This window comes from Pteropus medius, unplaced genomic scaffold, assembly GCF_902729225.1.
Source record: "Pteropus medius unplaced genomic scaffold, Ma_sr-lr_union100, whole genome shotgun sequence".
In the NCBI taxonomy this organism is placed as follows: domain Eukaryota; kingdom Metazoa; phylum Chordata; class Mammalia; order Chiroptera; family Pteropodidae; genus Pteropus; species Pteropus medius.
Genome location: NW_024340699.1, coordinates 12,461,930 through 12,484,365, shown reverse-complemented (window position 1 = coordinate 12,484,365; position 22,436 = coordinate 12,461,930). Strand labels below are relative to the sequence as shown.

Below are 22,436 nucleotides of genomic sequence, written 5' to 3'. Positions count from 1 at the left end.
GAGGAGAAAGGCCCTTCTGGGGCTAATTGCGTGGCTGTCAGCTTGAGAGCAGCAGCTGCAGGGGAGCGCGCCGGGGGGGGGGAGGCTTCCTGCCCCCGCCACACCTGCTCTTGGCAGTGAGGAAACCCCCACCAGGCCAGGGCCCTGCCAGAGCTGCCGGAGACAACAGGGATGCGGCCTCTGCTGCTCAGGACGGGAGGGAGGAACCCAAGGCCTGGGCCCCGCGTCCTGGAAGTGTGGGGGATGGGGGGGTGCGGGGAGCGGGGGAAGCCTGTGCCATCTCAACCCGGGGTGCTTTGCGCCGGGCGCTGGGCTGGCTCGCCAGGCTCTGAGGAAGGGGTGACTGAAAAGGACACAGAGCCTCAGGCCCAGGCAGGTAAAGTGACTGGTCCAAGGAGACGTGGCAAGTTGTGGGGGGGCACAGGCTCTGCCGCGTGTTGGCCCGGGCCCCCCCCCGCCCCCAATGCCGGGGCCGTGGGCACTGTGCTTCTGACGGCGGCGGCTCACCTCTGCTGGGACTTGGGGTGAGATTCGGATAGAGCGAGGGGGAGACAGGAAAGGGAGGAGGACTTTCCTCCTGCGTGAAGGGGTGAGAGAGAGTCCTCGAGGCTGTTTCCTTCGAGTTCTTTCTGTTTCTTTCTGTTCCGTTCCTTCCCACGCTTCCTGCTCTGGCCTGAGATGGATGAGGAGCCGAGCCCGGGGCGAAGCCAGCCCCTCCTCCCGGCCTCCTCCCCCAGCTCCAACCGTGAGAACCTGGGCACGTCGTTTCCCTCCTAAGCCCGGTCACCCCAATCTGTGAGGTGCTGGTGACAGTTCTGACCTCTCAGGGAGGCTGCGAGGATTCGAGGCGGCAGACGGGGAGATGGAGCTTAGCGCCTGAGTGGGATGCCGCTGCTTTAGCTGGAGGTCCCGGAGTCCCCGCCTCTGAACCCCAGATGACCTTCTAAAATGAAATATTAGAAGGGGACATGACCAAGCACTTCCGGAAAGACGATGTCCAAATGGCCCGTAGGCAGCCTCACCAGTCACCAGAGAAACGCAAATTACAACAGTGAGCACCGCGCAGTTGCCAGCATGGCTAATGTGGAAAAGACAGAAAACGCCAGATATTGGTGAGGACCTGGGTGCGGGGGCTTTCATACAGGGCTGCGAGTCAGGGCTGCTGTTTCAGAAAAGCACGTCTGACAGTATCTGCTAAAGACGAGCCCTCACCGCCTACGATGCCTTGATTCTACTCCTTGGCGTAAGCCCAACAGAAAGGTCCATCCACGTTCATCCAAAGACGCCAGTGAGAATCTTCCTGGCAGCACTTTTCATAGGGGCCCCGAGCTGGGCACAGCTCGAGCGCCACCGACACCAGAACGGATGCGCGTATTTCTGTTGAGTCGCACGACGGGAGGAAATTCGGCAGGGAGCACGCACCCCACGACGGAAGGAAATTCGGCAGGGAGCATGTACCCCACGACGGAAGGAAATTCGGCAGGGAGCATGTACCCCACGCCGCAGCGCGGCCACGGGGGAGAATCTCCGGTGTAGCGCCCAGCGCGAGACTTCATCTGCGTGCTGTCCAGACACAAGCCCACTGAGCGCTGGGGTCAGGAGTGCGGACAGTGGTTCCTTTGGGGGGAGATGTGACTGAGAAGGGGAGCAAAGGGCTTTCCGGGACCCTGGGCAGTTTCTGTTTCTTGATCTGGGGCTGGTACCCGGAATGTTTACGTTGTGAAAATTCATTGGGCTGTGAGCCTAAGATATCAGCACTTTTATGAACGGTAGGTTATCTTTCAATACAACTTTTCTGCACCGCCCCCCGCCTCCCCGCCCGCTTTCTACAGCTCTCTCCTAGCCTGGGACAGGGTCCCAGCACCGCTGGCTGTCATTCAAGACCCTCTGCTGCCTGCTCTGGCCCCCGTTATCATTCCTCGCCTTAAGAAACAGGGGCTAGGCCCCCACACGCCAGGCTGCTTGTCACTTCCGAGCCTTGCCTCACGTGGCCCCTTACCCCGGCACTTCCTTCTCTCCATTTTTGTCTGTCTCGCAACCCCAGGGGGGCCAGGTACCCCTCCTCTGAGATCCCTTTGTGCCGACAACCCCCATGTGGCTTTTTTATTATCACCACAAGCCCGCCTCGCTCCCCCAAGTCCAGGGCCTATGGCCGAGTCATGTCTCTGTCCCCAGGACTCAGCACAGGGCCTCGCATGGCAGACAGACAACGTTTGTAGAACGAATGAAAAAAGCTCATTCTTGGTGGAAGCTCTTATTTCCCGCTCTGCAGCCTCCCCCATTCCATCCCTCCTGTTGGGACCTCCATCATTATCTCGTGACAGTCTCTCAGAGGCTTTTCCTCGCTGACATAAGTGTCTCCAGGCCTCATCCTGTCCCCCGAGTGGTGGATTTCTCTGCCTCCTCTCTGCGATCTGGAAATGAACACCCGGCCCCCTGCCCTGAACCCCTCACCTCCTCGATTCTCACCACGCTCAGGTACCCCAGACAGCTTCTGCGGGCCAAGGCAGTAACTGGCCCGTCAGTCAGAGGGAGGGTCGGGCCCGGCACCTTTCCCTCAAACCCTGCTCCCTGGGGCATCAGATCCTCTCACCGCGAACGGAAGAAAAGTGGAAAGATCGAGCAAGTGAAATTCTCTCCCCAATCCTTTCGCACTGTTCTAGATACCTTGAGTTAAACCGGCAAATTCAGAGGTCTCGTGATTGCCCGTGAATGCTGGGTCCTGGCAGCCTCTGCCCCCCCAACATCCTGGGTCCACCTGTTGGACCCCTGAGCGCCCCAGCACTGCCAGCTGCAGCCGGCGGTCTGTGCTGCAGAGCCGTGGACCCCGCGAATGCCCATGCTCTCCACTCACATCGTTTCTAGCCCCTCGTGACGAGATCGGCCACGGGACCGGTTCTGGCCCAGGGGCCGTGCAGAGAGCCACCGCGTCACTTCTACACGGCGGTACTGAAGAGCGGGCGTGAGTTCTCCGCTCACTGTCTTCTCCCGCCTCCTAACGGCGGAGCCGGCCTGGATCCCTGAGTTACTGCCTGGAAGTAAGCTGCCTGCAGAGCCAGCAGCCCCACAGCAGACTTCACACGGGGGAGAAACAAGCCTTCGTCGTATGAAGCCGCAGACATTTCAGGACTGATTTGTTACCATTATATAACCTAACCTAGCGGTCTTGACACATGCTATTCCTATAGTCCGCCTTTTAAAGGCCACAGTGCCTCGTGTCAGGGCATAGACATAATAAGACACGATAGGCACCCGCCGGGAGGCCCAGTTAAAGAGCAGCCGATGACAACAAATGAGCTTTTCTAATGCAGAGTGTCAGCCCTGTGATAGGAGGGCATCAGGAGTCTGGAAATCCAGAAGAAGGTGGCAAAGCAGAGGGAGGGGCAAGTCCGGAAGTGACTTTTCAGCTGGGTCGTGGTAGATGAATAGAAGTTGGTTCATTTGTTATAAACCGGTGGTATGTATTGTTTGGTCAGCATAATATTTAATTTTTTTTTTCTCCTCATAGTTGATGATATTTAGAAATGAAGTCTCACGTAAACATCTGGATTTGGAGCTTCCTTTAAAATTTCAGGATGTTGATCAACACTGGGCCATGTGCCTATATGACAACAATCGGCTGCCGCTGGCAGCGGCTGCCCCTTTGGACAGGTCACCAGTTTCCTTCATGCATGTGTCCCCTGCCAGGCCCGCAGACCTTTGGGTTTGCAACCTCTGAGTGAGTCAGTTCTCCTTAGACTTGCTCAGCATGGCAGACCCTTTTCAGCCATGGGGACAAGGACCAAACTTGGCCAGCCAGAGCCCTCCCCTAACCCATCGGAAGGTCCAGGAGCCCCTCACCAGAAGCCCGCGTTGGCTAGAGCTGACTACTGGCCCAAGACTAGGACGGTGGCCCTGGTCCAGCCAGGGTGGGAGAAAGGAAGCCCCACGGGCAATCCCGGAGAGTCAGGCCCAGGGGACCGCAGTGCCTGGCCTCCCGTGGCACCTCAGAGCAGACATTTGCTGGTCGGGGCTGCCCAGCCTCCATTCCTCTTCCTTTTTGTACCATTCCCTTGATTTCCATCTGGGAACACGCCCTTGCTCAGTGTTGGAGGGAGGCTCATCAAACCTCTGTGCCCTCCGCCAGCCAAGGGAAAGACATGGGACCTAAGCCCGGCCAGCTGGTGCCCCTCCTGGGGCCGCGAATCATGCATTCAGTGATGGCAGGAGGGGAGAGCAGTGGCGGCCGACGCCTCTCAGAGGGGAGCCTCGACAAAACCGGCCTCAGTCCCTGCGCCCAGAGCCGTGGTCGGCTCTGGTTCCGGTCCCTTCCTGAGCCCGGTCACCAGCCTGCCCTTTGATTCTGGTGCTGTTTGAGGACCTCTCAGTAACCCCGCTTGCGTGTGAGTGGGGCAGATGTGGTTTCTGATGCTTGTTCCAGCACGTTGCAACTCACACGCAGCTCCTCCCCGGGCTGGCGAGAACTGTTCAGGTTCACACCATATTCCCCTGAATGCCAAGCTCGCACAGGCTGCAGGCTCAGGCCTCGTCTGTTCATGACCCTCAGCTTCTTCCCCCACCTCCTGGAGTCACTGGGTCGCCGTCTGCAGCCCCGACCTCACCAGAAACCACAGGCTGGGGGTCCTCTGGGGCAGCAGTGACCATACTGATGGTGGCCGGGCCACTCCCCTGGTCTCTGCACTCCCAGCTCAGTCGGAGGCTCTGGGTCACCTGGCCAGCAGGCTGGCCCCTTCTTAGGAGGGGGCCTCCTTTGCGCTCCCAGGACAAGGCGTGCCCCGAAGCCTATGGCTGAGCCTGGGGACACCGTGCTTGTGGGCCCAGCATGGACCCTTTACAGTACCTCTGCAGGCTGGCTTCTCCCTGGTCAGCGACCACTCTTATCTGGTCTCTGCATGGACTTCCTCTTTGTGCCATTATCCACTTTCTATCGAGCAAAAGCAACAGACTCTTTTTCACCTTTAATGCATACATGCGAAAAGGGAACTGGAGATCATTCTCACAAACAGGAAGCCTGTGTCATGTTCTGTAAATGGAAGGTAAGGGTAAAGTAAATACACGGAAGAGACATTATTACTCAGTTGCAGCTGATACCGCTGCCAGCTGGGGGCTGGGCCTCCTCGTTGGAGAGGAATACCAACAGGTGCTAGAGAGGCGTTAGGGAGGCGCTCCCCTCCAGTCGGGACTTCCTCCCTGAGATGACCCCTGGAAGGAGGCAGCTCCTGCCCAGCGGCATTTAACTTGCGCCTGAGTAATTCTTCAGATGGATCGCTGATGGTTGGCACTGGCTTTGTGGGAAATGCTGGCTCCGCGGCCCCTGCCTGCTCTGAGATCCTGCGGCCAGCTGCCCGCACGGACTTGGCCACTGCTGGCCACCTGGACTTGACCACTGCTGCCTGCTCGGACATGCCCTCTGCTGTCCACTCACGCTTGGCCACTGCTGCCTGCCAGGGCTTGACCACTGCTGCCTGCCTGGACTGGCCACTGCTGCCCACTTGGACTTGGCCATTGCTGTCACTGGGACCTGCTCACTGCTGCCCTGCCCGGGCTTGATCACTGCTGCCTGCTCAGACTTGACCACTGCTGCCCGCCCGGACTTGACCGCACTGCTGCCTGCCTAGGCTTGACCACTGCTGCCCACTTGGACCTGCCCGCTGTTGCCCATACCATGCCCTCCACATATTGTGTCCAGATGGACCAGACCCAGGCAGCTACTTTGTCCCAGTGGATGAGCTTGATTCTAGGTCCAGCCAAGGCAGGAAGTTAGAATGGAGAGAAAGATACAGGCACTAACCTTTCTGGGCCCTTCCTAAGTGACAGACACCGATAAGTGTTTTACATAAACTATCTCATTTCCCCTCACATTTCAGTCATTCATATGCCACCTTCATGATTCCTGCCATATCCCTACCATTCATTTATTGAGTATTTTCTTTAAATTGATTTGCCTTTTAAAAAGCAGAGAATTTTATTTTCAGAAGAAATGCTATATTGTTTTCATAAATCACAGAGTTTGGTGCGCTGCTTATGTTTTTCTAACACGCGTCAACTGTGAGCTAGTAAAATAACAACTGTTCATCCACACACTCCCTAAAACCACTGTACACATCATCAGTCACACACACGCCAGCCTGCGGGAAACGCTGCAGCACCTTAGCGAATGCTCACGTGTTTCTGGAAAGAGAGGTTGTGGATGAGAACGCAGAGGCTCAAAGGTGGAGCCTATGACCCTCCCCCCCAAACCTGGAGACCGTCCCCCACTGGAGCGGGTACTCTCAAAGGGCCCTGCTCTGCCAGGAAGAGAAGAATCTGTGACCCTAAAAATATGGAAGGATCCTGGCAGAGTTCCAGTAAGGTCTCAAGATCCCTAAGGGACTTCAGCCTGAAGTCCCCCAGGTGGAAAGGCTGAGAGCTGAATCCAGTTTGACTAAATGCCTAGGCTCTTTCAACACGAGTGCTTTCCAAATGCTTTTTTTTTTTTAATCCGAAAGATCCTTTAAAAATGAAAATGTGTGTGGAAATGCAATATGTAAAAGGGATCAAATTGGAGCTTTTTAAATGTAAATGGGGTTATTGAGTCAAGAGCTTCTTTTTTGGGAACTTCTAGTTGCCCGAACCCATCCTGCAGTGGCCCTTAAGAACCCGTCTGAGAAGCTCGGGACTCGGGAATGCTGTTTTAAACCCACAGTGCTCCAGCCTGTCCCACGACTCCATTTAGTCTGACTTTCCCTGTGAGTCAGACACCTGAGGGGCAACTTCTGGGTCTGTGTTATCTTTTCTGGCTACATATCTCTACCTTGGATCTTTGCCATGTTGAGATCTTGAAATCTTCCGCTGACATCGTAAGCCTTACTCTGACCTCATTATTCATTCGCTGTCCACTGACGTCTACCCTGTGCCGAGATTTTCAGAGGACACAAGAGGACTAGACGTCGTGCCCGCGAGGGGTTCCAAACCCACCGTGGGAGGCAGACACACGCAGACGTAGCCGAGCACAAGGAGTGTTTGGACAGCTCCCGCTCACCGAGCCTCGCCGTTTCCCCAGTTCTGGCCCTCACAGGCGCCTGGTTGCGCCCTGAGATGGGGCCAGGCACGGGACCCCGGTGGTTCTGGCTGCCCTTCATGTTGGGATGCCAGAGGTCTTGTCCATCCTCCCCACAGTGGTTCCTGGGTCACTGTTCCTTTCAGCAACTAACGCCCGATATAAGTCTGGAGTCAGACCCCCAAATCCTCACTCCAACAGAAACACCAACTTACAACTGCGCCAGCATCTATAAAATGGAACTCCGCCTGGCTTCTGGCCTCAGTCTGCTCTCTGCCCTCATGGTGGAGTCTATGACCCTCCCCGCAAACCTAGGGACCATCTCCCACTGACGTGGGTATCCCCAGAGAGCCCTTCTCTGCCAGGAAGAGAAGAATCTGTCACTCCAAAACGACAGAAAAATCCCAGCAGAGAGTTCCAGTGAGTCTGAAAGATTCTTAAAGGCCATTCAGCTTTCTGGCACCCCCGACCAAGCCAAGATCACCATGCTTTTCCCTCAGTCCTGGCTATGGCCCTGGTCCTCTCCGAGATGCTCCCACCTTCAGAAAGCCCCAGATGTCCCCAGAACATCACTCTTTGGGTCTCTCTGGTGCTTTGGGACCAGATCTAAGTTAAGCTTGAATTCCAGGAGGCTTCTGCTTGGTAGGCCCGAGAGTTGGGTCCATTAGCAAATTCAAAACGACTCCAATCAATTCAAGCCAAGTCGAGTCAACTCAAGTCCACTCGACTCAACATATACTTACTGGGCATCTCCTTGTCTGTTCCGTAGTGCCCTGAGCCAGGCTCTAGCTTTTGAAGGGATAGAATCTAACAGATAACAAAACACAATCTTTACTCTCATGGAGGTTTCTGTTTTGAACTTAGATTCCAGACTCAAACTTTTCCTTGAGCTGAGGCACTCTTTGCGTAAGGAGCTGGAGAAAGTTCATCCAGCAGCCTAATTCCTGCGGTCCACTCCCCAGGCCGTCTCATACTTCCCTCCTGGGGTCGTCTCTCTTCAAGACTTCAGACTGCAGTCAGTTTGTCTCTCACCCTTTAGGATCTGAGTCCCGAGTCATTCATTCATTCACTCATTCACAAACCTGCACTAAGCACCTACTATATGCCAGACACCTTATAGAAATCATCTCATTTGATTTTCACGGCAGTCAGTATGAATGCAGAACCAGTACGTGGCCAGCTAGAGTTTAACCCAGCCCTAATTCCAAAAGCCCGAGATCTTTCCAGCTCATTCCACCTTTTCTTAGGCCAATTCGATAAAATCCATAATAAAAGATAGAGATCACCAAATGCTTAAACAAACATCCTATGTGGAGGGGAATAATAGATGACTGAATATTTTATATAAGGCGAAATCCCACCTGAACAGTTTATTAGAATTCTTTGAGAAGTGAACTATATAGGGAGATGAAGGGTGGCTTTCACAAAGAACCTTTGTCAAGTTTCTATCCCAAAGCCTATTAATAAAATTGATTCATTATAGAGTTGGGCAGAGGTGGGTGGGAAGTGGGAGGGAGTCTATTTTTACATAGATAGAGAACTGGCTTAGAGACAGGAAAGAGAGGGTGGAAATAAATGGGTGCTTTTTCACATGGGGAACTAGGGTTCCCCAGGAATGGGTCCTGAGTTTTGTCTTATGTAACACCCGGTGCACATGCATCGAGCGCCCAGTGCGTGCAGGTCCCGCGTTCAGCATGGGGGATACCCGAACCAGCCAGACTCAGCCCCCCTTCTCCAGGAGCCCAAGGAAAGAAGTAAGTGCTCAGTGACGCCTCCAAGTTTTCAGAGGACAAGAGGCTCCTCAGTTGGTGGAAATGGCAGGACGTTGGGGATAAGACCGTGGTTGAGGCAAGAGAAAGAGCCTCAGGCAGCGATCAGAAGATCGCAGCTCTGGGATCAGCGGGGTCACTGACTGGCTGTGTCACACGGGGTGAGCCCTTTCCTCCTCTGGGTCTCGGTTTTCCCTCCCGCACAACGAACGGACTTGCCTAGGTGACCCGTAAGGGTGCGGCGCTCTGTGTGGAGGACGGTGACTTGAAAGAGGACCTGGTTATGAGAAAAGCCTCGTTTCCTGTGGCCAAAAAGTCCCCGTCTGTCGCTGCGCTGCGATGGGGGGCCATCCCCTCTCTCCTTGCGAACAGGGAGGATGAGGCAGAGCCACGAGGTCTGTGGGGCTCGGAGCCCAGCCTGGAATCCCTCGGTGGCATTCGCTACGGGTGACTCAGCGTCATAAATAGCTCCCATCTGGATGAGCAATGATATCTATAGCGATCAAGCGATCTCTATATCCACACACACTCTCTCTGTGCAAATATGTGGCTCACTGTATGCTAAATACGAGGTGGCCTGGAGACGGCCCTCCTCTTAAAAGACTATTTGGTACGAAACTCAAGACTGTTTATTTAAAGAAACAAGTTTACAACTCCGCACGTTGGATTACTGGTCGTGGGTGGTAGGGAAGAGGCGATGTAGATGCAGGGCCGCTGGCTGTGATCCGAGCCTGCGGGCCACCTGGAGGAGGGGCTGAGGCTGCCTGCTCCACCTTCGTCCTTCTGTCTGCAGCAGGAGGGGGTGATGGACACCACACACAAGATACTTGAGATCCTGGCGTGGGGGGTGTGGGGGGTGCTGAGCCACAGGTCAGCAGAAAGTGCGTAGGAACCAAGAGTGACAGGAGAGGCCGGGGTCCAGTCCCGCTCTGCCCCGCCGTTGATGGCGGGTGCTGCCTTAGTTCACGCATTCATTCATCAAAGCACCAAGCACCTGCAAGGTGCATCCACTTGGGGATACAGACAAGAACAAGTGGAGCCGAATTCAGGCTTAGCCACCTACCAGCCATATGTCTTTATGCAGGTCCTTTCCCCCGTCTGAACTTCAGCTTCCTCATCTGTGAACTGGGGATAATAATATCCCAGTAAAGTTGTTTTTTAGCGGGGGACATCACTGAATAAGATAACACACGGGAAGCGCTTCTCTGTTGTAAACAGCTCTAAAAATGCACGCTCACCCCGTTCCAACACATTGTCTAATCGATCCATCTCATTCCCGCTTAAATGTTCTTGGCAATCGTGGAGAGAAAATGTCATCACGACCCCTCACCAGGAGTCAGGGGGTATGAACACCGCCACAGGGTGACCCTGGGGGTTCCCTTACCTTTGCTTCCTGGCCGAGCTGGGGTGCGGGGGCCTTCAATCAATGAGCAGAGTGGAGAGCATACCAGAGACGCACAGCTTCCTGGAGGAGAAGACAGTATTGGGGGTGAGGGAGAGAGCGGGGGGAGCTGGCTCCCTGAACGGGCATCGAACCCCAGACCCCACCGAGGGCATGCCCTCACCGCTCCCGAGGCCGGCACTGATGCTGTGGGTCCCAGCAAGGGGGTGGCAGCAGCTGCCCGCCTTGCTCACGGGGTCAGGCAACGCTCGTGCCACACCGCTGACCACGCTGCTTTCTGGCGTGAATGTGGTGTCTGATGGGGACGATGGACGGGACTTACTGTGAGTCCCGTCAGGGTTGGGACTCCGGCTTGGGGGAAGTCCGTTACAGCTCTCTGAGCCTCAGTGTCCTCGTGTGTAAAATAGGGCTGCCAGTAGCCCCGACCTCATCCGTGAGGTGGCATCTAAGTGCTTGTTGTCATTATCACTGGTGGCGCTGAATCAGGTGATGTCCGCGAAACTGTCTACTGTGTCGGATCCCCTCGAACTTCAGTTATCGTCCTCTGCTTTCTGTGGGAGGCACCGGCCTTCCTGGAAAGGCGAGGGTCGGGTCTTACGTGCCTGTTGCCGTAGCCTTGGCCACCGGGGCCTGACACTAAGCTGGCACCCAGGACTGTTTGTTGACAGAGCGATGCCTGAGAATGAGCCGTCACGTCGTCGTCGGGATTAGTGAGGTCCACGTCGCACCCCCATTGCGTGGAGGAGAACACAGGGCGGGAATGATCCGTTTGGTTTCCCACAGGGGTGGGCGGGGATCCGGATCAGAACCCCCAGTCCTCGCCCGCCCCGCCCTGCCACATCAGAGCCTCTCTCGGCTGGGTGCCGAGGCCCGAGAAGTGTGGGCTTGGGGGCCAGCGCGCAGCCTGGGGCCTCCTGCCTGGCCGTTTCCTCCCCCGTCCTGCTCCTCGTGACGGAAGGAAGCGAAGGTTCTTATCTCGGTTACAGAGGTGGGGGCTGAGGATTTGGCCCGGAGATGGTTCAGGGAAGTGGGGTTCTAACAGAGGAGCCAACGCGAAGTCCTTCATGTTGTCATAGCTTCCTGGGCCACCCTGGGTAACCCAGCACCAACCCCTGGGTCTCAGCTGCTCCCTGGCACCCTGACTTCCTAAGATCATCTCCTCCACCCCGTCCCACTGCTAAAACACGAGCTCGGCGAGGCAAGGCCCTGGCACTCAGCAGGGTTTGACAGACATAGGGCGAATGAATGAATGAGTAAACGAGTGGCTGACCGACCGTGCCAGGCCATGTTCCAAATGCTGGTGCCACCGCAGTGAAAAGGGCAGGCACGCTCCCGCCCTCGGGGAGCCGACCATGTCTGAATTCAAAACCAGCAGCTGGATTGGCAATAGGGCGGATGTTACTGCTTTCTGACTGGCTAAGTGGGGAACCGAGGAGGGAGTTTACATGGGCAGAGCCTGCTGACTGCCCAGGGAGGGGGCAGCTTGGAGCAAATGGACTCAGGCAGGGTCATCTGTGCCCTGGGTCGGGAGGCTGACCTTTAAGAAGGCAAGGCAAGGAAGGCGGGTGGCACCATTAAATGTTTAACGTCTACCTCCGGCTGAGTCCCAAACGGCTAGCACATTGCCTGGCACGCAGCGGGTACCGACCGCATTTTGTTCAATGAACGCAGGGCGGGAAGAGCGGGCGTCAGGATGACTCAGGTCTGGAGGCTCGTGGGAATCGGGAGTGTTAACGATCAGAATTATTACACTCGAACGGGGCCGTGCCGTTCACAGAGCAGCTCGCATTCCTCCCGGTGAGTGCGGTGGGCGCATGTTTATTGCCGAGCACTCAGTGCTGGGTGCTAGTGGCGCTCACGTAAACAACGGGGCACTGGGGGACGTGGTTGGGCTGGAGCCTTGGGCAGAAAGGTGGAAGTTGCTGGGGCCGGTTATGGGGCTTTGTGTTCTAGGGAACTCCTGGGGACAGGGCAGGGCAGGTGCAGGTGACAGGACTTGTGCTGGCTGAGCTGTGGGTTAGAGGAGAGTCAGACTCAGCCTCGAGGCTTGGAGGGTTCCTGGAGAGTGGAGATGGCCACGGTGGCAGGTCCTGGTCTCTGCCCCAGCCCTGGCTCTAGCCAAGGCCTCCTCTGCCACCTGACTGCTCCCAAACCGTGTCCTAGCAACCTCGCAGCCCTCACCTTGGCAACGCCAGCTTTTGTACTCTCGTGCTCTGATTGGCCTGCAGGGGAAGGTGGAGCTGGGATGCCTCCTGTCCAGTAGAGCTGCCCAGGGAACCGGCCCTGCCCCCCGGGTCCCCTGCATGCTGACGTTGGAGGCTGGCCAGCCAGATGAGGGAGGTGTGTCGACACTGGCCAGGACTCTGAACTGGGAGACCGGCAAGCTGGGTCTGGCTCTCCGTCTGAGTGATCTTGGACGAGTCTTTTCCCCTCCCGGGGCCTCAGTTTTCCCTCCCGTAAGTGAGGAGGCTGGACGGCTCCATCTCTGGAATCCCATATTCCCTCATTCCCTCCTGACCTTTCTGGCTGGGTGCTCTGATGCTGGCATGGATCTTAGCACCAGACTCCTGGGGCTTCATTCCTCATTGGCCCGGACAGGTCCCTTCACCTCTCTGAACCTAGATTTTTTCCCTCCGTAAAATGAATAGATCTCATGCCATCTCACCCAAAGCGTCATGAGAGTCAGTCGAAATGGTCTAAAAGAAAGTGCTTTATAAACGGTAAAGAGCTACACAGATGTCACCTATTCTCACATGGTTTATCGAAGCCCCTCCTATATTCACCCCCACGAGCAGCAATGAGCATCTATTGAACGCTTACTGTGTGCCAAGCATAGTGCCGAGGGCTTCACTCATACTATCTCGTTGCATCTTGCTGTCATTCCCATTTTCCAGATGAACGCATCGAGGACCCGTGTGGTTACATATAGAAGCAGCTCATGCAGGCTCCTTGGATTCACGACTCAACCGTTGAAAATTGAACCAGGCGGCCATCTCAGGATCTCTTCTTCCCATCTTGGGTTTTGCCTCTTGCTTGAAGTCAGGCTCTAACTCAGGGTTCGGTGGGTGGAGAGGCGGCGCCGTCATTTACTGAGTGTCCATCCTCTGTGTGCCAAGAACTGACCGGCGTCTCAGCCTGCATGCGCATGCCCACCCCAGGATTAAAGCATAGATTCCGGTTCAAGGGGTCTGGGGTACCGCTGACATCCTGCGTTTCTAATAAGCTCCAGGAGGTGCTGATGTTGCTGGCCTGCGGACCACACTTTGAGTAGCTAGAGGACTTCCAGTGTCATCTTGTAGAATCCTGGAGACCTGGTCTTATTTGCCCTGGAGTCACCGATGGGGAAACTGAGGCTGGAGGGGACATGCATCTTACTCAGGGCCGCACAGCATACTAGGGGTAGAGTTGAACCTGGTCCCACTTGACATCGACCGCAGGCCGAGCACCACCTCCTGGCCGTGTGGTGCTTCTGTCTCCACAGCTGACGTGGGCAGTGGACTCTGAGGCCCCTATAGAAACTGTTCCTTACTTTTGGTTTGTCCTGAGTGACCAGCTCCAGTGCTGGCTGCCAGTGGGACCAGCACCCTCGCTCGGAAGTGTCCCTGCCATTGGGGGACCATCTCAGGGTCGAGATGAGATGCCGTGCAGGTGTGACTCACCCCCTTTGTCTCAGCCTCACCTTGTTCCTTTTGGAATCCTGTCTTTATTTGAAAAGTTTGATATTTTTTTCATCATGGATTTTTTTTTTTCACATTAACTTTTTTTTTAAATCGCACCAAATGTTTACTTTGACGGCTGAGTTTTTAGCATCTCCTACGTTTTGCACCTGAGGCAGGTGCCTCTCTCCCTTGCCTCACCCCAGCTGCAGCTGGCCCTATGTCCTCTCTCTTCCCTGCCCGCCTAAGGGTGACAGGATGCTGCCGGCCGTGCGTGCGGTGCCCCCGGCAGCCAGCCAGCCAGCGGATTTACTTCCCAGCGGGGGACACCTCTCTGTGCTTGTCCTTTGGCTGACCTCCTCTAGAGGTGGCGGTAGGGACTTGTGGGCCCAAAGTGGGGTCCAGGGGATCGCTCCGACCTGGGCCTTGCCCGTCGGGCCCCTTGCCAGTGGAGTGACTGAGGGAAGTGACTCCATCTCAGTTTAGATGGTGACACCCTCTGCTTCGCCCAGCCGTCAAGGCCTCCCCCTCTCCGGCCCCTTCGGCCCCTCTGCCCTTGTCTCTACCACCTTCACCCTCCCTCACGTCGTCTCTGTTCTGAGACCCTGTTAGGCTTCCTCCTACCCCAGGACCTCTGCACTTGCTGCCTGGACACTTGCCCCGTGGCCAGCTGCTGCTTCCAGTCCAGATGTCAACTTTCCTGCTGCTTTCTTCACGTCTCCCTTGCCTGCTTTACGTAAACAGCCCCTGGTCTCCTTCGTACACACCCGTCTTTTATTTCTTTCCTAGCACTTACATAACTTGATGAAATTATTTGTTTACTCGCGGTTTTCTGTCTCCCCACTAGAACGTGAGCTCATCGAGAACGCAGACCGTGTCTTACCTGTCAGCGTCTCTCCAGCTCCTAAAACAGTCACTGGCCCATCAGAGGTGCTCAATGAGTTTTAAGGGATCAGTGAGCCATACCGGGGGCTTCAGTTTTCACATTTGTAAAGTGGGACGACCGCCCTAACCCCACATTGTCAGAATCGAAAGCAAAATGACCCAATGGGGCTGGCAGTATTATTTCCCATTTTATAGATCATGAACTTGAAGTTCAGAGAAACGGTGGGACTTGCCCCAGATCACCCAGCCAGGAAGTTCTTTCCAGTTTGGAGGCATGCCTGGCCCCATGCCTTGCTCCGAGTAGGCGTCCGGCAACGCGAAAGCTGGGTTGGCGTCGCTCTGGGTCCCTTGCCATCTGCTGCTTGAACTGCAAGACCTTGCTTGCCTGCTTGGCTGTCACAGCTTCCTGATGCATCAAAGACGGGAATTCTAATGGCTGGTTTTCATGCAGCACACAGGCCCGCCTCTTGCAAATGTCGAGATACATTTTTCTCCATGTTGGCAATTACCACCGAATGTCTGGGGAACAGTTTTCATCCTCCAGGCACTTTACCAAGATTAACTCCTGAACCTGATACAGCAATGCTTGTTGCAGCCTGGGGGGGGATGGGGGAGTCTGGAGGAGTGTGGGCGGCAGAGCCCTTTGTCACAGAAGTTGGGGTTCAGAAGGTCGTGAGTCCCCAAGTCAACATCTCTAGGCGTTCGGTTTATTTTCCTGAGAGCAGTTTTACCACTGTCCAAAACGCAGTGACTTTCTTGAGGATTCAAAGTTTCTGACTTTTCCTGCCCATTTTTGGTCATCGATTCAGCAATGTATTCCAAAAATATTTACTGAGAACATCTGGGGCACTCTTCTAACCCCGAGGGGGCAATGCAGGAACAAAATGTAGACCGCCCTTGGCCCCCTACAATCCTGGATCGGTAGCGGGGGCAGATGACAGTGTTCTGGCAGTAACCGGCTGTGTGACTGTGGGTAGGAGCCTTTCCTCTCCGGGCCTATGGGTTTCGGCTTCCTCTCCATCCCTAATCCCCCCGCTTAAAAGCCTTTAATGGCCCACAGTTGCTTACAGAGCAAGATGGACATCCCTGGCCTGGTCTTCAAGGCCCCTCAGAGTTGGGCTCTGTGCACGCTCCCCGCTCTCCCACCCCGTTGGGCTCCATTTCTGCGTAACCGATATGTCACTTTCTAAGTGCTGGGCACTAAGCACTTCACACGTTTTAACTTGTTTAATGCTCACAGGAGCCCGTTGAAATAAGTATCGTGATTCTCACAATCTCCATGTTAAAGATGGGGATACTGTGACACAGAGAACTAGGGGACACGCCTATGTCCACGCGGCCGCTGAGCGGCGTGGCTGGGATCTGCACCCAGACAGCCTGGCTTCCGGTCCGCGCGCTCCGCCGTTGCTGTGTTTCCTCTCTAGTCTGTCCCGGCCTCTCTCTTTCCTTTTCTGGGGACGATTCAGCAGCCATTGCCCACTCCCATGAAGCCTTCCCTGACGGCTCCCAGGCGGAATGAATTCTTCTCATCCCTGTGTTCCCATGATGCCTTGCACACCCCTCAGCACGGCGGCCCTTCCCACGGGGCGATGCTGTCCTGATCGTGTCTTGTCTCCGCTGCTGGATGCTGAGCACCTGGGCAGGTGGGGGAGGCTGCGTCTTACCCTCTGTTCCCCTCTGTGCCCAGCCCAGCGTCCCAGATCATCCATTCGCCACACAGCGCCCAGAGACACCTTTTAAGAACAAATCCAGGTTTTATCGCTCCCTGGCTTAAAACCGCCTAGTAACAACTCATCGAATTTAGAATAAAATCCCATTTTCTGACCATGGTCTGACTCCCGGCTCCTCCTCGCCCTCATCTGCTGCCACTCTCGCCCTCGCTCACTCTGCTCCAGCCACACTGGCCTCATGCCTGTCCCCAGACAGTCCAGGCTCACATTAGGGTCCCTGCCAGAGCCATTTCCTCTGCCCAGAATGTTCCGCCCTGACTTCTTCTTGTCATTCGGGCCCTGGTTCCATGTCACCATTTCAGACAGACCTTCCCTATCTGTCTGTATGCTTGAATGTTTTCATATTTACTTTTTAATTGTTATCAGTGACTATGTGTATCCTGGGCCTGTAAGCCATGTGGGAGCAGGGATCTGGGGCGTCCTGGTCAGCACCCGGAGCAGTGCTCGACACAGAATAGCCACGCAAGGAGTATTGGAGGAAGAGTAGATGCTTACCAATATCCCTTTGGGAGTCTGCTTATTTCTATTCAACCAGGCCCAGATGATATGATATGATATATGATCCGATATAATATATAATACACAAATTGGTCTCATCTCAGGCTAAAAACTGGGATAATTTCACAAGCCGAAATTCACTATCTTTATCCACTTCCTGTGTCTTGACTGCACTCATACTCCCGTGGGTAAGGCAGCTTTATAGAACGTTCTCCGCTGACTTTACCAGGGATGCTCAGAATTCCTTCCATATGTTTCAATTTGTCCACCTATGGCTCAGGGAAACTTGTGAGACACTGCCTTCCCCATTTTGCAGGCAGAGACATCTCTGGAAAGCAAAAATGCTGACTTGAAAAGTGCCCGGAGCCCGAGGGGAACACACACCCCCGTCATAACCGACACGTTCCATCGGTAACCGGAGACACGTCATGCTCCAGAAAGGCACAAGAGCTCTGAGTCCTGCCAGGGCCCGGGCCAAACACGACTCATGTAACACCTCGAAGGAGTCGGTCTGTGGCTGGGAGGCAGGTGCAGGCAAATTCAGTGCAAATAGGAAAAAAGAGGCTTCACATGCATCTGGCTGAGGCAAGCAGGATGGGCAGAAATCCACGGAAATGAGGTCTGGCCGTCTGACTGCAGAGCCTTTGCTCATGAGAACTGTGGGGCCAGCCGGGAGATTTGCTTAGTGGCCAGAATACAGGTACCTCCAGCATCAACTTTCTTCAAAAGGATATGGAAGGGAAAGGTGTCACGGTGTCTCCAACACCAACTGCCACTTCTTGCCCCACTTCCTCCTTCTCCTTTCAGAAAGGGATATGGCATCCCAAGTTTATGGGCCAAGAAATGCTAAGGTCTAATCTTCCAGGCAAAATGGTGGACTGAAAAGGACTCTAGATTATGAATTCAAGGGCCTCGACTCTGGTCTCAGCACTGTGGAACTTTGGGGAAATTTCTCTCCATTTCTGACCTTCGCCTCTCTCATCTGTAAAACGTGGTTATTGAGTTAGGTGATTTCCAAACCGACGATTTCCTTGACTTCAAGCCTTCTATCCTCATGAGTTTATGGCTCAGATTACTTTGAAAGTGAAGCTCTCACTTTTTTCTTTTTCTTTCTAAGGCTCAATTTGTCTTTTGGTCAGCCTTGCAAATAGTCACTAGCCTCTGGCCACAGTGTAGGTAGTAGAGATAAACAGTCTGGCTTGGTAAAACCCGTTAAGGGTGGATATACCTCTCTCTCTTTTATACTTTCCTGAAATTGTTTCTCTAATGCACACGGTTCGCCACCACAGCGTGGCCTTTCTTAAAACTTTCTGCTGAGGACGAGAATGTTCAGAAGAAATCAGGAGGGAAAGGCATGATTTGAGTTAGTGGTCTAACATTCGAATGGCAGAAGTTGTTATTGATGTTAAAACTCTTCTGCACCAAATGATACGATGTCTTGAGTTCGCTTTTGAATAAGTGTGTGTGTGTGTGTGTGTGTGTGTGTGTGTGTGTGTGATGAGAGTGGGTGTGGGTAGAGATGAAACAAAATTAGCCAATTGTTAAAGCTGGATGATGTGGGGGTTTATTGTATTATTTTTTTCTATTAAAAAAAAATGTTTGAAACATTTCATCACAAAAGGCCCTTGGGAGACCGGCTCCAGCCTTTCTCTCCACTCTCATTTCACAGTCCTCATCTCGAGGACCCTCTGGTACGGTGACATCACCCCGGTGGCTGTGATTTCACCCCTTTAGGCCTTTCCAAACAGTTCCCCCTTCTTCGACTACCCTTCTTCACTCCAGCACGTGCGACCCCGCAGCCCGGTGTACACACCTCGATTAAAGCACTCATCACATCATATCACAACTGTTTTGTTTTCAGCTTCCTCGGCTGGTCCGTGTCCACCTTAGGACACTTCTCTGTCTCCCCAGTGCACAGCCAGTGCCCGGCACACAAGAAGTCCTCAGCGCATGTTTACAGAAGGAATAATAGCAGGAACGGTTGCTAACGTTTTTTTTTTTGAGCATTTACTGTGTGCCAGGCACCACCCTAATCTCATTATACAGATATTTAATTAAATTTTCACCACACGTGAAACATTTTAACCCCTCTTCTCAGAAGGCCCCTTGCCCAAGGTCATGGGCTAGTGAGCCACAGAGCTGAGACCTGTACTCAGAACGGAAACCACTCAGCTCTTCTCCCTGCGTCTGAGATTTTAAAAGTCTTCTCTAAGAGTGTTACACAACAGGCTCAGGATTTGGGGAGCCTGGGCTTAAGGCCCAGTTCTGCTACTAAATTGCTTGGTGACCTTAGGCAAATCACCTCTGCCCCGCCTAGGCTCAGTCTCCGGGTGAGACCGGCAGTGCTCCAAAGAGTCACGTGATCCGGGGCCCTCCCAGCTTCAGCTCCCAGAGAAAAGGTTTCCTCTTCCACGTTTGGTTTTCCACCTCAGAACTGGCTCCCCTGCTTGGGAAGCTCTCAGCTTCTCGTACTTCTTCTGCCTCTTTCCTTGCTAGTTGCCAAGCTTCCTTCACAACCTGCTGCTCCCCACCCCCCACCCCCTTCCCTCGCACCTTCGCTCTGGAGGTAGGGGCAGAAACCTGGGCAGGACGGAGGGGGAGCCCGGAGCTGCCCGCTCCTGCGGATTCCCTGCGGTTTCTCGGCCTCCTCCCCCACGGAACTCAGCCTCACACTTTCTAGGGATGTTCCGGAGACAGCCAGAGTCAGTGATCGCAGCTGCGAGCCTGAGGCATCTGTGTTAGGCTCTCCTGAAAGTCCGTGGTCCTGAGCTAGGTGGAGGTGGGGTCTGGAAGGAAGAGTGGGTGGCGCGCACCTTCTTCCTAGCTCAGGGCCAGCTCGCCCAGCTGGAGCCAGAGACCCTCTGCGCCTGTCTCCCCTCCCACCCTCTTTCCGACTTCCAGCTGGGACCCGCCATTGCACGGCCAGGCCTTGGCGAACTGCAGACCCAAGCCAGAGACGCGCGACTGCGACTAGGCCCCCTTCCCCAGCTCTCCGGACACTGCTCTGCGGGAAGCCGAAATCCCCCGAGCGATGCAAACGCCCACCCCCAAGGAGGGCGGGAGGCCCCAGCCCCTCCGCTTTGCTTTGTTCCCGGCTCGCCAGGGAGCGGGAGGGCGGCAAGAGCTGTCCGCCGCCGCGGTGCTGACGCGGGCAGCGGAGCCCGCGGGGCGAGGGGACTGTCCTGGGCGGCCGCGATGCTCAACACAGACCCGGCGAGCCGAGGAGCCGGCCAGGCGGCCGCTGTCCGCCTTTGCAGTGCTGACCCGGGGCCGGGACCCAGCCGGCCGCGGGAGCTGTCCCCGAGGTGGTGCTGAAGCGAGAAGGAGCCCGTGGCGCCCTCCGCCTCGCCCCGGAAGAGCCGGCGGCGGCTGAGAGCTACCGGGAGAAGGAAGGAGGGCCGGAGGCAGCCTCCCTCAGGGAGCTCCGCGGCGCAGGGCCTATGGCTGGGGTCTCTCCAGCGAACCTGCTCCGGCGGAGGAGGTGGCGGCTCAGCAGCGGAGAGCGAGCGCGCGTTCTACGAACCTGTTGGAGGCTGCAGCTCCTCCGCGGCCGACCTGGGCGCCCGGGACCGAGATTCTGGCGCGCCTCTCTCTCCCCCTCTTGCTGGACTCCTCTGCGGAGGCGCTCCCTCCTGCCTGGGCTAGCACATGTGCGTGCGGGGGGCGCCGGGCCCCTCTTCCGTCGGTCGATTGTCAGCCCAGCTGCAGGGCACAGAGCTGAGAGGCCTCCCCCAAGGGCAGACCCGCTCCCAGGGAGACCCAAGCTTCCTGAGAAAGGAGGCGGGGGCTGGCAACCGGGAGGAGAGAAGGCGCCAGCAGAGGTGTCTGTGAAACCAAGAGGGAGACGTGGGGGAGTTCCCCATGCAGTCAGTTCTTCCCTGAAGTTTGGGGATTTAGGGTCCTGCTTGTTACTTAAGGAACAAAGGGCGTCTGTCTTGGAAATATCTCTCCCTCCCTCTCCGATAACTAAATACAAGCCTTGTACCTGCTTTGTTGCAAACTCCACTCACTGGTCTAACTGCCTCAAATTCCTCCTTCCTGCCCACCATCTCCCATGCCCTAGAGAGAGCATTCTAACCCCTCCATATATATCACGTGCCTATGATAAGATGCAAAGTCTCTGGTCTCTCAGTAGGCAGACCCAGCCCTCCTCTCCAGTTGTGTTCTTAGCAGGACAGATGACCACTCATTCCGAATAGCTTCATCCCCGTGCCTTAGCACCTGCTGCTCCTTTTGGCTGGAATTTTTTTTGGATCACTTTTGCTTTATCTTCTAGTTAAAGTATCCTCATTCTCAATGAAAATTTCCCTGATCCCTGAGGCACTGTCAATCACTCCCTCCTCTAAGCTCCCTCTACGTTACAACCCTCTGTTGTGCATCTATATCCTTGGTTACCGGGCTCATAAAACTGCTTCTATATTTTATTTTTCTCTGTATCTCTAACTCCTAGCATGATGACACACAGTAGATGCTGAATTATATCTGCTTAATGAATGTGCATGCGAGAAGCAGAGGTCCGAATAACTTCTTCATTCAATTGCTCATTTGATTTCTATATATTTTTAAAGTCGCAGCCTGCGAAGCCCCACATGGCAGCGTCCCTGTCTAACCCTCCCGCGCCATCACAGCTAGCTCTCTCTCGACTCGGTAATTCTACCTTCAGTGACCTCCATTTTAGACCAAGCTGCTTGGTACAAAAATTTTTTAAAAATTAAAAAAAATTTTTTTTGTCGTTTTCTCTACTTGGGAACCTCACGACCTCAATCTTCACACAACTCAACCCTTCTTGTCCTTTGGATTTGGGCTCAAATGTCACCTCCTAAAGACGCCTTCCGTGACTACACTATCTAATGATTCCCGCTCCCCCTTTCATCTATAACATTGCCCGCTTCATTTTTTCTTAGTAATTATTACTCTCTGAAATTATTTCATTTACATGTTTCCTTATTTATCATCGATTTTACTTCGACGAGACTGAAACTTTCCTGGATAAGGAATGCATGCCCGCTGCTGCGTTCCCAGTGATAAGCATCGTGATGCGCTCGCTCTCGGCCGTGCATCCAAAGTCCCTTTCTCTCTGGGGCGGCTGGAGCTATCGTATAGGTCATTGTGAAATCTTCTGTTAGGTACAAGTCAACTAAGAGTGTTTAAAGAAAGAGGGCTACCCCGATATTTCGTGGAGTAGGGAGAAGAGGAAGTGGAGAGTCACAGATACGTGGCTGTGTGCTGACAGGCCTGAATCACAGCTCCCTTTCACCCTGGATGGAAAACCATAGCAACAGCTCACTTCTTCACACCATGCAAAGCACATCCACATCCATCATCTTATTTGGTATTCATAACAACCTGATATGGTGGGTCTTATTCTCCTCAGCATCAGAAACATCCGAGGCCAGAAGAGGCAGACTGACCTGTCTAAGATCACACAGCTTGTGAGAGATGACACCTTTCCTGGTA

The 22,436-nt window shown here is 54.6% G+C and overlaps 1 protein-coding gene across 1 annotated transcript in view; it reads right to left on the bottom strand.

Moving 5' to 3' along the window:
• The window catches only part of CPLX2 (complexin 2), a 68,266-nt gene extending 47,592 nt beyond the window's left edge, over positions 1–20,674 (bottom strand). Inside the window, exons 1-2 of the mRNA XM_039878316.1 lie at positions 20,503–20,674; positions 10,193–10,273 (exon numbers count right to left, since the gene is read on the bottom strand). The gene's annotated coding sequence lies outside the window, so the exon portion shown is untranslated. The remainder of the gene's footprint in view (positions 1–10,192; positions 10,274–20,502) is intronic.
• Positions 20,675–22,436: the final 1,762 nt, after the last annotated feature.